Raw genomic sequence first — 12,553 nt, forward strand, 5'->3', positions numbered from 1 at the left:
CTCAGCTCTCTTTGCATATAGTTTACAAGTAACGTGGTTATTAAACATTGGAGCTTGGACCATGGCTCTGTAGTATATGATATGAGACAAGTTCCTTGCTTTCTGTATCTCCCTAGCTCCCAGGACAACTCTGAAGTTCAACTAAGAAGATGAATGGGAAAATATTTGGTAAAATATTAAATTCCACAAATGTACTTACTTGGTGACAACCAGCCTTTGCCTCATTTTCACTGTTTATCTGTATCAGTTCTACCAAAGATAGAGGAATAAATGATCACTTGGACCCAAAAGGGGGATCTTTAGAAAAAAACAAGCAACTTATTGGCCAAAACTAGTCACACAGTCCACCCAACCACAAAGGGAGCCAGGAAATGTCATCCTATCATGTACTTGGCAAGAGAGAAAGAATCAGAACATCTGTTAAACAGCACTATCGACTGCATAGTAATAGTTATTGTTTTTTCTATTATGACTATGTAAATATTCACAGCTAATCTACTTAACATTTACCCTTTTGTCCAAAATTTTTGGTTTCACTGAGATAATCATTTTTCCCTATATGTTGAATTTCCTATTTATGTATCACTAATTCATTGTCTATCTTTCTTGTCAAAATGAAATTTCCTGTCAAATTCATATACATCAGGGATTGCTGATTCTTTTTCCTTCTCCAAAGGAGACATTCTTCCTGAAATCAGCCACCCTCTTTCTCTAACCTAGACTGGTAACTCTCTAGGCCTACTACACAGCTCTAGGTTAGATGCCCTTATTTCTTGGATCTCATGTCTTCCTTTTCTTTCCATACAATTCTCTCATTTTGGTGTAGGGTCTACTCCACCAACTTCCTAAGAAAGAGTGCATGGAAGAAACATTTTGAGATTCTGCATGTTTAAAAATATCTTTTATTATCCTTACATTTTATCGATAGTTTGGCTGGATATAGGATTCTTGGTTGGAAGCCATATTCTTTTAAGTTTTGAAGGATTGCTCCATTGTTTTCCACTTCAAGCATGGCTGTTTAGAAGTCTCTAATTCCTAATACTTCAGTGCACGCCCTGTAGAACTTTGAAACTCCAGAAACTTAGAATCTTCTTATGGCTGATTTCCTGTGCCTTGGTATAGATTTTCTTTTATTTATTGTGTGAAAACTCAGTGGTCTTTTCAACTTGAAAGTTTTATGTTTCATTTCTGGGAAAATTTCTTGCATTATTTCTTTGCTAATTTCCTCCCATTCATTTTTTTGTTGGATTTTTTGTTTTGTTTTGTTTTTTTGGAGACAGAGTCTCACTCTGTCATCCAGACTGGAGTGCAGTGGCATGATCTCAGCTCTCTGCAACCTCTGCCTCCTGGGTTCAAGCGATTCTCCTGCCTCAGCCTCCTGAGTAGCTGGGATTACAGGTGTGTGCCATTACACCTGGCTAATTTTTGTATTTTTAGTAGAGATGGGGTTTCACCATGTTGGCCAGGCTAGTCTTGAATTCCCGACTTCAGGTGATCTGCCCACCTGGGCCTCCCCAAGTGCTGAGATTGCAGACATGAGCCACTGCGCCCGGCCTTCTGATGGATTTTGAACCTAGACTGAGCTTCTAATTTGGAAAATACTTTTTCTCTTGCTGTTCATCTTTTTATGTTTTTTCCTGCTTCTTTGGAGACTTCCTTATTTTCTGGTCCTATTAGTTTTTTTGTTTCATCAATTATATTTTCAAATTTCAAGAGCTCTTTTTGGCTTTCTATATGTTTTGGTAGTGTCTTGTTTTTATTTCATGGATGCAATATCTTCTCATTTTTGTGAAATTATACTTTTTAAAAGATTTTCTTTTGTTTCTAACATGGTCTCTGTTTCGTTTGAGGTTTTTCTGTATTTCAAGTTGGAGGCTTTCCTCAAATATGTAGTAATCTTGGGCTTTTTGTTCATATTTAAGATTGATAAATGAATATATCAGTGTATCACAATCTGGATCTAATCAATCAGAAGCTGAATACAAACTTCCGTGTGAGGAGTTTCAATTTGGGTGATTAGGTTGAGACCACACTTTTCTGATGGGAGATCCCAGCTTTTAGTATTTATAAGTCTATTGTCCTGGGACAGTTAATTTCATGATACAGAATGAAATCTTATATCCTCTGCAAACCTGGAGTGTATAACATGGTGTGCATTTTCAGAGGTTCACTGGAGAAGGGGGCTCAGTATCTTACTGTTCTGAGAATGGGTTTTCACTAAATCACTTTGTTTTTGTATGGCTGTGCCTGGTGTCCTCATATTCTATGTAACTTTGATTGAAACTGGTGTCTTCTCTGAGGTTTGGGCAATGGCAGTCACTTGGCTATACATATAGTAGGTAGGTTCTAAGGCACCCAGGGCACCTAAACTGCCTTTTATTTAGACTTTCAACCAATTCCCCTCTTTGCAGCCCCACCTGCACCCTCATTTTCTGAGATAGCCAGTAACTCTAATTCTTGAGCCCTGCTAGGATTCTGTGGCACAAATTTTCTTCTGGCGTTTTGCTAGTTTGGGCAACTCTTTCAATCATGTGCTTTCCAGATTGAAAAAAAAAATACTTGCTTTCCTTTCCTTCCTATGCTCTTTCTTTGAGGGTTTATGACTTTCATCTATTCACTAGAATATTAGTAAGGCCTCTCAACAGAGAGAATGTAATTTATGTGTTCAACTGGCCACATTCTAAAATTAACTCAATAAATCCTCTAAAATACAACTTTCTGTTTCTTTTACACACTACACAAAGAATATGAGTAATACGTTTCTAGGTAATGTCAGGGTTCTTCATTCATCACAAATTTTCATATTCCTTTTTCTTCAACAACCTTGTACTGTTTTTCATCATGAAGTATTTCAAATAAAACACTATGTATGCATGTTGTATTTAGCAATCTTTCATTTATCTAGAAGTTTTTTTATCCAGTAACTGGAACTTTTAAAAATACAGTAGTCAACAGGAAATTAAAAAGACTTCTGAGATAATAAAATTGATGTCATTTATTTAAACACTTGCTCATCTAACATTTGAGTACCTAACACATACATAGTCAAGGGAGCAGACCGATGCTTTGCTCATCCTCAGGCTTTTGTCCAGACCCTAAAGACTCTAATTTCATAAAACTGTAACAAGATGTGGTTTCTTGGTTTATAGAAACAGAAGGAATAATATAAAAAAGAAAAATGGGCCGGGCACAGTGGCTCACGCCTGTAATCCCAGCACTTTGGGAGGCTGAGGTGGGTAGATCACGAGATCAGGAGATGGAGATCATCCTGGCCAACATGGTGAAATCCTGTCTCTACTAAAAATACAAAAATTAGCTGGGCTTGGTGGTGTGTGCCTGTAATCCCAGCCACTTGGGAGGCTGAGGTAGGAGAATCGCTTGAACCTGGGAGTCAGAGGTTGCAGTGAGCCGACATCAAGCCACTGGACTCCAGCCTGGTGACAGAGCAAGACTCTGTCTCACAGAAAAAAAAAAAAAAGAGAGAGAGAGAAAAACAGTGACCATTTTACAGGTAGGCAGTAGTAAAATGTGATACTGGTTCTGGAAGCACAAGAAAAGACAGATACGAGAATGCAAAAGGCATTGCGATCTGGGGACAGACTGAATCATCTTTATTTCCTATGAAATTAGGATTTACTACAAATCAGCGTTAACTGCTAATTCTCAAAATGACACCCTTAAGAGGTCAAGAAAAGCTTAAAATATGAGCCACACTTATGAGGGTAGGGGGGGGAAGAATGAAAACTAATGTTTACTAGAGTTTTCTACCATGCCAGGTTCTTAATCATTTTCCTTATATTATCTCATTTAATTTTTACAGACTAGAAATCAAATTTCAGAGACATCAAGCAACATGTCCAAGTTTTACAACTACTGAATGGAAGAGCTGGGACTTGAACCCAATCTGCTAAGACTCTAAAGCCCATGTGGTTTCCCTTACCCCACAGTGACTCCCTCTCATTGGGCATCTCTTTTACTGAGAGTTGTGGAGAAGCTGTGTCTCTGGTGGAGGATGTGAAAATGGGTCATGAGCTAAAACACTGCCTTACTGATGTCTCTTCCATTAAAAAACTAGGGGTTTCACATGAGCTTTACTCTTGGCCAAAAGATTAAAAATATAGGCCAGGTGTGGTGGCTCACACCTATAATCCCAGCACTTTGGGAGGCCAAGGTGGGCGGATCACGAAGTCAGGAGTTCGAGACCACCCTGGCCAACATTGTGAAACCCTGTGTCTACTAAAAACACAAAAAATTAGCCAGGCATGGTGGCAGGTGCCTGTAATCCCAGCTCCTCGGGAGGCTGAGGCAGGAGAATTGCTTGAACCCAAGAGACAGAGGTTGAAGTGAGCCGAGATTGTGCCATTGCACTCCAGCCCGGGCAACTGTGTGAGACTGTCTCAAAAAAAAAAAAAAAAAAAATTAAGAATATATTTATGGGCTGTTGGGATAATTCTGGGTGAAACATACTAATCTCATTATTTAGAAACTGTAAATGTGGTTTGGGGACCAAATGTTACCTCCTTATCTTCCCCAAGAAAATAAGCTCAATGTAAAGCAAATCAGATATATAGTTTTACACTATTGTTATATTCTCTGCCTATAGCTGACTGGCAACTTTTGATTTTCCGTCTCACTGGGGGCTTTGTGCTTAATTTCACAAACACCATTTTGTCAGTTGCTCATAAAGTAAACACAAATGGAGAAAATTCTATAACAATCTAGCAGTTACACAAAGAATCTTTGTGGTCCTGCACTAGGCAAATCTCCCTTGTCAGGCTTGCTGGGCCAAATCCAAGGATCTCAGGCCCAGGTCTAAAGGCCTTTACTTTACTGAACAGTCCTACTTTCTCACCATGATCTTCTATTTTCCAACAGTCTCACTGAGCCTCACATCCAGTTCAAGCACCGAAACAAATTTTTTCATAGAAAATTTCATTTTTTCATTTAGATTGGCCCTTTCATTGTTAAAAATAGTGTTTTTTGTTTGCAACCTTCGGTAAAAGATTTTTTGGTCTGTCTCAGAGGACATTTTATTCAAATGGTCCCAGAAATTCTCCTTGTCCCTTTATATAGATTTTTCTTTTGCTGGGTTTAAGTTATTTTACAGGAATGTTGTAATAGAAAACCAATGCTTCATCTAGAAAAGAATTTCAAAATTGCCAGAATTAAGGTAAGGAGGGGCTCATCTTCAGTGAGATAAAATGAATTTGTTTTTTTTTTTTAAAGATAGTCTTGCTCTGTCACCCAGGCTAGTGTGCAGTGGTGCAATCTCTGCTCACTGTATTCTCCACCTCCCCAGTTCAAGCAATTCTTGTGCTTCACCTTCCCAAGAAGCTGGCATTACAGGTGTGTGCCATCAGGCCCAGCTAATATTTTAGTAGAGATAGGGTTTCATCATGTTTGCCAGGCTTGTCTCAAACTCCTGGCCTCAAGCAATCCGACCACCTTAGCCTCCCAAAGACCTTCTCGTCTTAAAAATGAGATTTGACAAAAAGAAACTTTAAGGAGAAGGTATCTATACTGTAAATGACATTTTATTCAAAGCAGTATACTGCACTGCTGTCTTTCATCTAGTTGGGTATCACCGTTACTTGCCAGAGGTAAAATAGCTTACTTGTGAGCAGCCTGCTCTTTTGGGACACCTTTAATACATGAAATACACACTTTTGTGAGTGAGTTCTGATATTTGCTTATAGAGCAACACCTGAGTTTGAACTTACTTTCAGCACAGCTGCTGGGCCAAGGGCCTGTCCTTGGCAAGGTGTGCAAGCAACCTCCTCCCTTCCCCCACTCTGCTCTATTACACACCTGACTTACCTGAGTGTGGAACACATTCCATTCTGGGGTGGGTGGTCTGTGGAGGGGCAGGGGAAGCTTACCTTCCCAGCATGCATCAGTGTTTGTAACTACCACCTGCTGGTATGTACCAAGCCTGGCCTGGGAAAGAGAGCTATGTAGTTTTTGGTCCTTCTGAATCTCTCACCCCTCAGGCAGAAATCTAAAACCATGCTTTCTTTTCAAATGGATGAAAGGTATTTCCTTTGGAATATTTCTTTAGAATATACTAGAGTGGTCATTATCTTACTCTTATAATAGCAGCTTATTATACAGTGATTTCATGTACATAATCTTATTGTAAAATTTCCCATTCCCCTCAAAAGATATTTGACCTTTTAAAAATTTGTAGATATTTCATACAGTTTTAGATATAGAAAAAAATCTTAGAATCAAATCTTTTTATTTTATCTTTGGGGAAACCAAGGTCCAGAGGAGAAAAAGACTTCCTTGAGGATACAGAAATCATCAGGGCTGGAATAGATACTGGTGCCGATTCTCTATACTTATTCCAAAATGAAACCCAATGTTTATAGGACAAAGCCCTGAATCAAAATGTTTTCAGCGAAGTTAAATTAAAAGTCATTATAACTTTTAAAAGCCAAGCATGTATTCTTTTTTCCCATTGCCAAAGTGGTTTCAAATACTTTCAACATTCTTGTTTGCAATACAGAAAAATGCTTTTATTAGTAATAGAAATCTATTGTTCTGTAATGTGATTCCATGACAGAGAAAATTAAATTAGTAATTACTGGTAATTCTGTACAACTGTTTTTTAGTATTCTGAAGATAGGTTTACATATTTTCAAGCTGTACAGTGTAAACAGAATGCTCAGAATATGAATTAGGTTCACTGAGAATCAATAAGAGATTGTTTAGAAAACTGTCAAGACAGTGTCAGAGTACAGAAAAAAAAGGCAAAAAATGTGGAAGGGCTCCAGCAGCAGACACAAGTTCTTACATTGTTGGCCTCATTTCCTATATGAAACGGTCACTAAACATGCAACAGTCTTTTTCCCACTGATATTTATAAAACGTGTATGCCCATGTTATATTATGCATAAAAATAGAACTGATGAAAGGTATTTACCTCAACAATTTACATGGCTTGAAAATATAAAAGGAAATCACACAGAAGTGGCTAGTAGTTTTTCACTATTATCTTTTAAAATTATTCCCCTTCTGTTTTTTGTTTTTTTTTTTTTTTGAGACGGAGTCTTGCTCTGTCGCCCAGGCTGGGGTGCAGTGGCATGATCTTGGCTCACTGCAAGCTCTGCCTCCCAGGTTCATGCCATTCTCCCACCTCAGCCTCCCGAGTAGCTGGGACTACAGGCGCCCGCCACCACGCCCGGCTAATTTTTTGTATTTTTAGTAGAGATGGGGTTTCACCATGTTAGCCAGGTTGGTCTCGATCTCCTGACCTTGTGATCTGCCCGCCTTGGCCTCCCAAAGTGCTGGGATTACAGGTGTGAGCCATCATGCCCGGCCTATTCCCCTTCTTTTTATGCCACAAATAATGTTATGACAATATTAAAGAAGACACTGCAATTAATCCTAAATATCATTACCCCTTCTAACATATTTATGCCTTTGAGCCTATATTTATGCAGCCAAAATCCTAACAAGATAAAATGTCAGCAAACTTTATAGTGTATGCCTTAGTGGTCATGATGCTTACAAAACTCTTTGTTATACATGTTGAATCATATACTTCCTCTGCTCAACACATTCCCTGGTATCTCATTTCCTGCAAACTAAAAGCTCCAAACCTCATGATGCCCAAGGAAGCCCTTCTGATCTATCCTCTACCTCCATTCCTCCCCAAATTAATATACTAAGTCAGTCTGTCTCTTGCTCGCATTCTGATATTTCCTCTGCCTGGAATACCTTTCCCCCAGGTAACCTCATGACTAATTTCTCCACTTCTTCTAGTCTCTATTCAAATGTCATCTTATCCGTAAGTTATGCCAGAGTATCTTATTTAAAGTAACATTTCTCTCCCCAAACCTATCTTCCCTTTCTTGCTTACTCAACTTTATTTTTCTTCCAGTGCAACAGTTACCTCCTGACATACTGTACATTATTTCCTCTCTCTCTCAATCAGAATATAAGCTCCACGAGAGCAAGACTTTGTCTTGATCACTGCTACAATCCCAGTGCCTAAACAACATCAGACATGTAGTAGATGTTCACTATTTTTTTAATGCATGTAGACATTGATTTTCACTAAAAAAATTCACCAAACCAATAATTGTGACATTTAGAAGGTCCAAGGTAAACAGAAAACCAGCATTAAATATCTATATCTATATATAGATATAGATATAGATATAGATAGTATTTAGTCATCCTGGGCAAAGGTGTAAAGTGAATTAAAGGAAGAAAGGAAGTTTGCACGCAAAACCCTTCTCTATGCAATATCCTATGTGTTCACCTCTTACTCCTGTTTCAGTTATTATAGTCTATGAGGTGCATCTTTTCTTTTCCCCACCCCCCAAAATAAGTTATATGCCTCACTGTAATTCCCAAACACCTTGTACATGCTGTGCTTTACCGCAGCACTCATTATACTACATTTTAAATGTCTCTTACTGGTTTGTCCTACTAAACTGTGAGCTACAATTTGTCTCTGTAGTTCCAGTGCCTAAATATTTGTCCAGTGAAAGAATGGGGAGGTTTTAGAGGCATTTACATAGCAGCTTTGGTGTGTTGGGAGCACTGTCCCGGGAGGCCTGAGTCTCTCTCATTCTATCTCATCTGCTGCTACCAGCATGACTTGTGTGTATCCAGTTCCTTATGTATAAAATGAGGACATTCAGCTTTAATTAATATTTACTGAGAGTCCACTGTAAGATGGCAAGCTAGGTCCCTTTATATATATTTATCTAATTAAATGTTTATAGCTACCTTCTAGTATATCTATTATTATGCCTATTATGCAAATGAGAAAACAGAGGCTCAGAAAGGTTAAGCAACTTACACAAGATCTTGAAGTCAGCAAATAATGGAGCAGCTTCTCAAATTCAAAACATCTGACTCCATGTTAGGTGATATACCCTAACACCATTATATCTTTCCTGGTATAAGGATGGACTCATTAATCTCTGAGACCTCTTTTGAGTCTCAGATTCTATGATTCTGTAGGTCTTTATTTATGATTATGAAGTTATTCAAGTAATCTCATCTATCTGGAATACAGACAGGCAAAAACCAGGAAATAATTTTAAAAACCAATGAAAAAGGTGGTGGGGGCATGTGTATTGATGCAAATGAGAAGACAGATAAACAGCGAAAGTTGGGGTAAAAAAATAACACCACCACCAAGGGAATCACCTTCTAATAATAATGCTAGATGGCGGACCTTGAAGAATGGAGAAAATCAGAGACTCCCAGAGTTGGAAAGCCTAAAGGTGATTATCTAGTTCATCCTCCCAAACAGTGCAGGGGCTCCTTAATATAAGAGGTCTTCAAACATTTGTGAAAAATGTGTATTTTGAAAAAACTATGCATGGATTTCAATTATTTTTGCACCAAAATAAACTTATATCAACTTGTTATAACATGTCTGAAGAGGCTCTAGTCGGAGGCACAAAGAAATATAAGACATCAATTTGAAAAGATCCCCTTTAAGAGCAAGATGAATTCTGCTAAGATTGAAGCAAGAACAAATATCAAATTTATGGTGAAGCTTGGGTGGAAGAATTCTGAAATCACTGGTGTTTTACAAAACGTTTAGGGGGACAATGGCCCAAGGAAATCAGCAGTTTACAAATGGGTAACTTGTTTTAAGAAGGGACAACATGATGTTGAAGATGAAGCCTGCACCAGCAGACCATCCACATCAATTTACAAGGAAAGAATTCATTTTGTGCTCTAATTGAAGGTGACTGATGATTAATAGCAGAAACAACAGCTAACACCACAGACTTCTCAACTGGTAGCTTATACAATTCTAACTGAAAAATTAAAGTTGTGCAAACTTTCCACTTGATGAGTGCCAAAACCATTGTGTCCAGCTCAGCTGCAGACAAGAGCACAGCTTTCAATGGAAATTTTAAACAAGGGGGATTAAGATCCTGAAGCAATTCTTGGAAGAACTGCAATAGGACATGGCTTTACCAGTATGATTCTGAAGACAAAGCACAATCAAAGCAATGGCTACCAAGAAGTGGAAATTGCCCAGCCAAAGCAAATGCGGACCAGTCAAGAGCAAAGATCATGGCAACATTTTGGGATGCTCAAGGCATTTTGCTTTTTGACTTTCTGGAGGGTGAAAGAATGATAACATCTGCTCATTATGAGTGCGTTTTGAGAAAGTTAGCCAGAGCATGAGCAGAAAAACACCTGGGAAAGCTTCACCAGAGGGTCCTTTTCCACCACAGCAATACTCCTGCTTATTCTCATCAAATGTAGGCAACTTTTCAAGAGTTTTGATGGGAAATCATTGGGCATCCACCTTTCAGTCCTGATTTGTCTCCTTCTGACTTCTTGTTTCCTAATCTTAAAAAATCTGTAAAGGGCCCCATTTTTCTTCAGTTAATAATGTAAAAAAGATTGCATTGACATGGTTAAATTCCCAGGACCCTTAGTTTTTTAGGGATGAATTAAACGGCTGGCTTATAAAAGTGTCTTGAACTTGATGGAACTTAAGTTAAAAAAATAAAGTTCCTATTTTTTATGTTCATTATGTAATTCAGTTTTTCCACAAGTTTTCCCTCTCCCTCACGGCTGTAAACTAATCTTTCCCATTTTTAAATAAAATTTTGTTATTTTGGAACCATTTTTACTGATGTGTTAGGGCTTAAGTCCAATAATTTACTTTTTGTTTATTCTGTTTGTGGTCTGCTCTGCTTCCTGAACCCACACATTTACATCTTTTGCCAAATTTGGGACCATTTCAGCTACTATTTCTTCAAATACTTTTTCATCCCTGTCTTTTTTCTACTTCCATGAGTCTGATGACATGAATGTTAGATCCCATGAGTCTGGTGACATGAATGTTAGATCTCTTGTTATAGCTCCATCAGTCCTTAGGTTCTGGTCATTTGAAACATTTTGGTCTGTTTTCTCTGTTGTTCTTCAGATTGGGTAATTTTGATTGTTCTAACTTCAAATTCATTGATTCTTTCATCCTTTCTCTCCACTCAGTCATTGGAGCACATTCACCGACTTTTAAAATTTTGGATTATTATAGTTTTCAATTATAGCATTTCACTTGGTTATTCTTTATATCTTCTATTTTATTTCAATAGCTTTAGGGATCAAAGTGGTTTCTGGTCACATGGATGAACTGTATAGTGGTGAAGTCTGGGATTTTTGTGCACCTGTCACCCGAATAGTGTACACTGTACCCAATAAGTAAGTTTTTCATCCTTTACCCTATTCTCATCTTTTCTCCTTCTGAGTCTCCCATGTTCATTATACCACTCTGTATGCCTTTGCATACCCATAGCTTAGTTTCCACTTGTAAGTGAGAATATATATCTTCTATTTCTTTGCCGAGACTACTTTTTCATTTGCTTTAAGCATATTTGTAATTGCATGTTTGAAGCATTTTTATGGTGGCTGCTTTAAAATCCTTATAAGAATTGTAACATCTGTTGTCTTTTCTCATTCAGGTTGAGATTTTCCTGGTTCTTTCTATGATGAGTGATTTTTAAATTATATTCTGGAAGCTTTGTGTATGATAAGACTGTATCTTATTTAAATCTTGTTTTAGAAGACCTCCTCTGACACTGTTCTGATGGGGGGCAGGGAGTGTCACTTCATTACTGTCAGCTGGGGGTGAAGGCTGCCTCATTATCAGGTGAGGGCAGGAATTCAGGCTCCTGAGTTAGCCACCTGGAGATGGCATGTTACTGTTCCCCACATGGTTTCCACAGGAGGTGATGGGATAGGGCTTGTTACCACAGGAAGCTGGTGAGTCCTGGCATCTCACTTGGCCCCTTCTGGCACCATCCTGGTGAGTGGGGGAGGAGAATCTCACTATCTCTCAGTAGGGGTGAAAAATCAGGCTTCCAATACATTCTCCATGCACCCTGGGTGGAGGTGCATCGTTACTGCTGGATGAGGATTAAAATCTCGATTTCCCACTCAGCCTTCTCTAACACCACCAAGGGATGGCGAGAGGGGCGTTGCATGAGTGCTTAACCCTTTCTTAAGACCTCTGATTCTTCCAGAAGTAATATCCACTCTTACTGCACAGGGAATTTTCTTGTAGAAATAGTGGTGGAAGGGGCAGTAGTGATAATAGTAGTAGCAGCTAACATTTAGTGGGCACTTAATGTGAGGTTCCATGATAACAGCTCATCTGGATCATCTCACTTAATCTACACAACACTCTCATAGATCAGAAATATTGTTATTCCTATATTCAGACAAGAAAACTAGGGTTCAGAGAGGTTAAATTACATCAGGGTCAGGATTTCAATCTAGGCTGTCTCACTTCTGAGCCTGAGTCTTTAACTATCGTAGTATACAATACTGAAAATTAATCAAGGTGACATGTGAAAGTGCTCAAAAATTATAAAGCACTAAACAAGTGTGATGGAAGTTTTATTACCATTTCCAGGGCACTGCAACAAGTGACCATGATTAGATAAATGAAAATCCAGGCTTCAACTGGTGCTAATAAATCATTTAAACATTGTTTCTCATTGCAATAGCTGCCCCAAATGACATGTTTTATATTCAGCAAAAGCTGCAAAAGAACCTCGGG

The 12,553-nt window shown here is 38.4% G+C and overlaps 1 protein-coding gene across 28 annotated transcripts in view; it reads right to left on the bottom strand.

Moving 5' to 3' along the window:
* Nucleotides 1-12,553, bottom strand: part of SCAPER (S-phase cyclin A associated protein in the ER) — a 555,380-nt gene that overhangs the window by 86,986 nt on the left and 455,841 nt on the right.

The sequence above is a fragment of the Pongo abelii genome, chromosome 16 (genome assembly GCF_028885655.2).
Source record: "Pongo abelii isolate AG06213 chromosome 16, NHGRI_mPonAbe1-v2.0_pri, whole genome shotgun sequence".
In the NCBI taxonomy this organism is placed as follows: Eukaryota; Metazoa; Chordata; class Mammalia; order Primates; family Hominidae; genus Pongo; species Pongo abelii.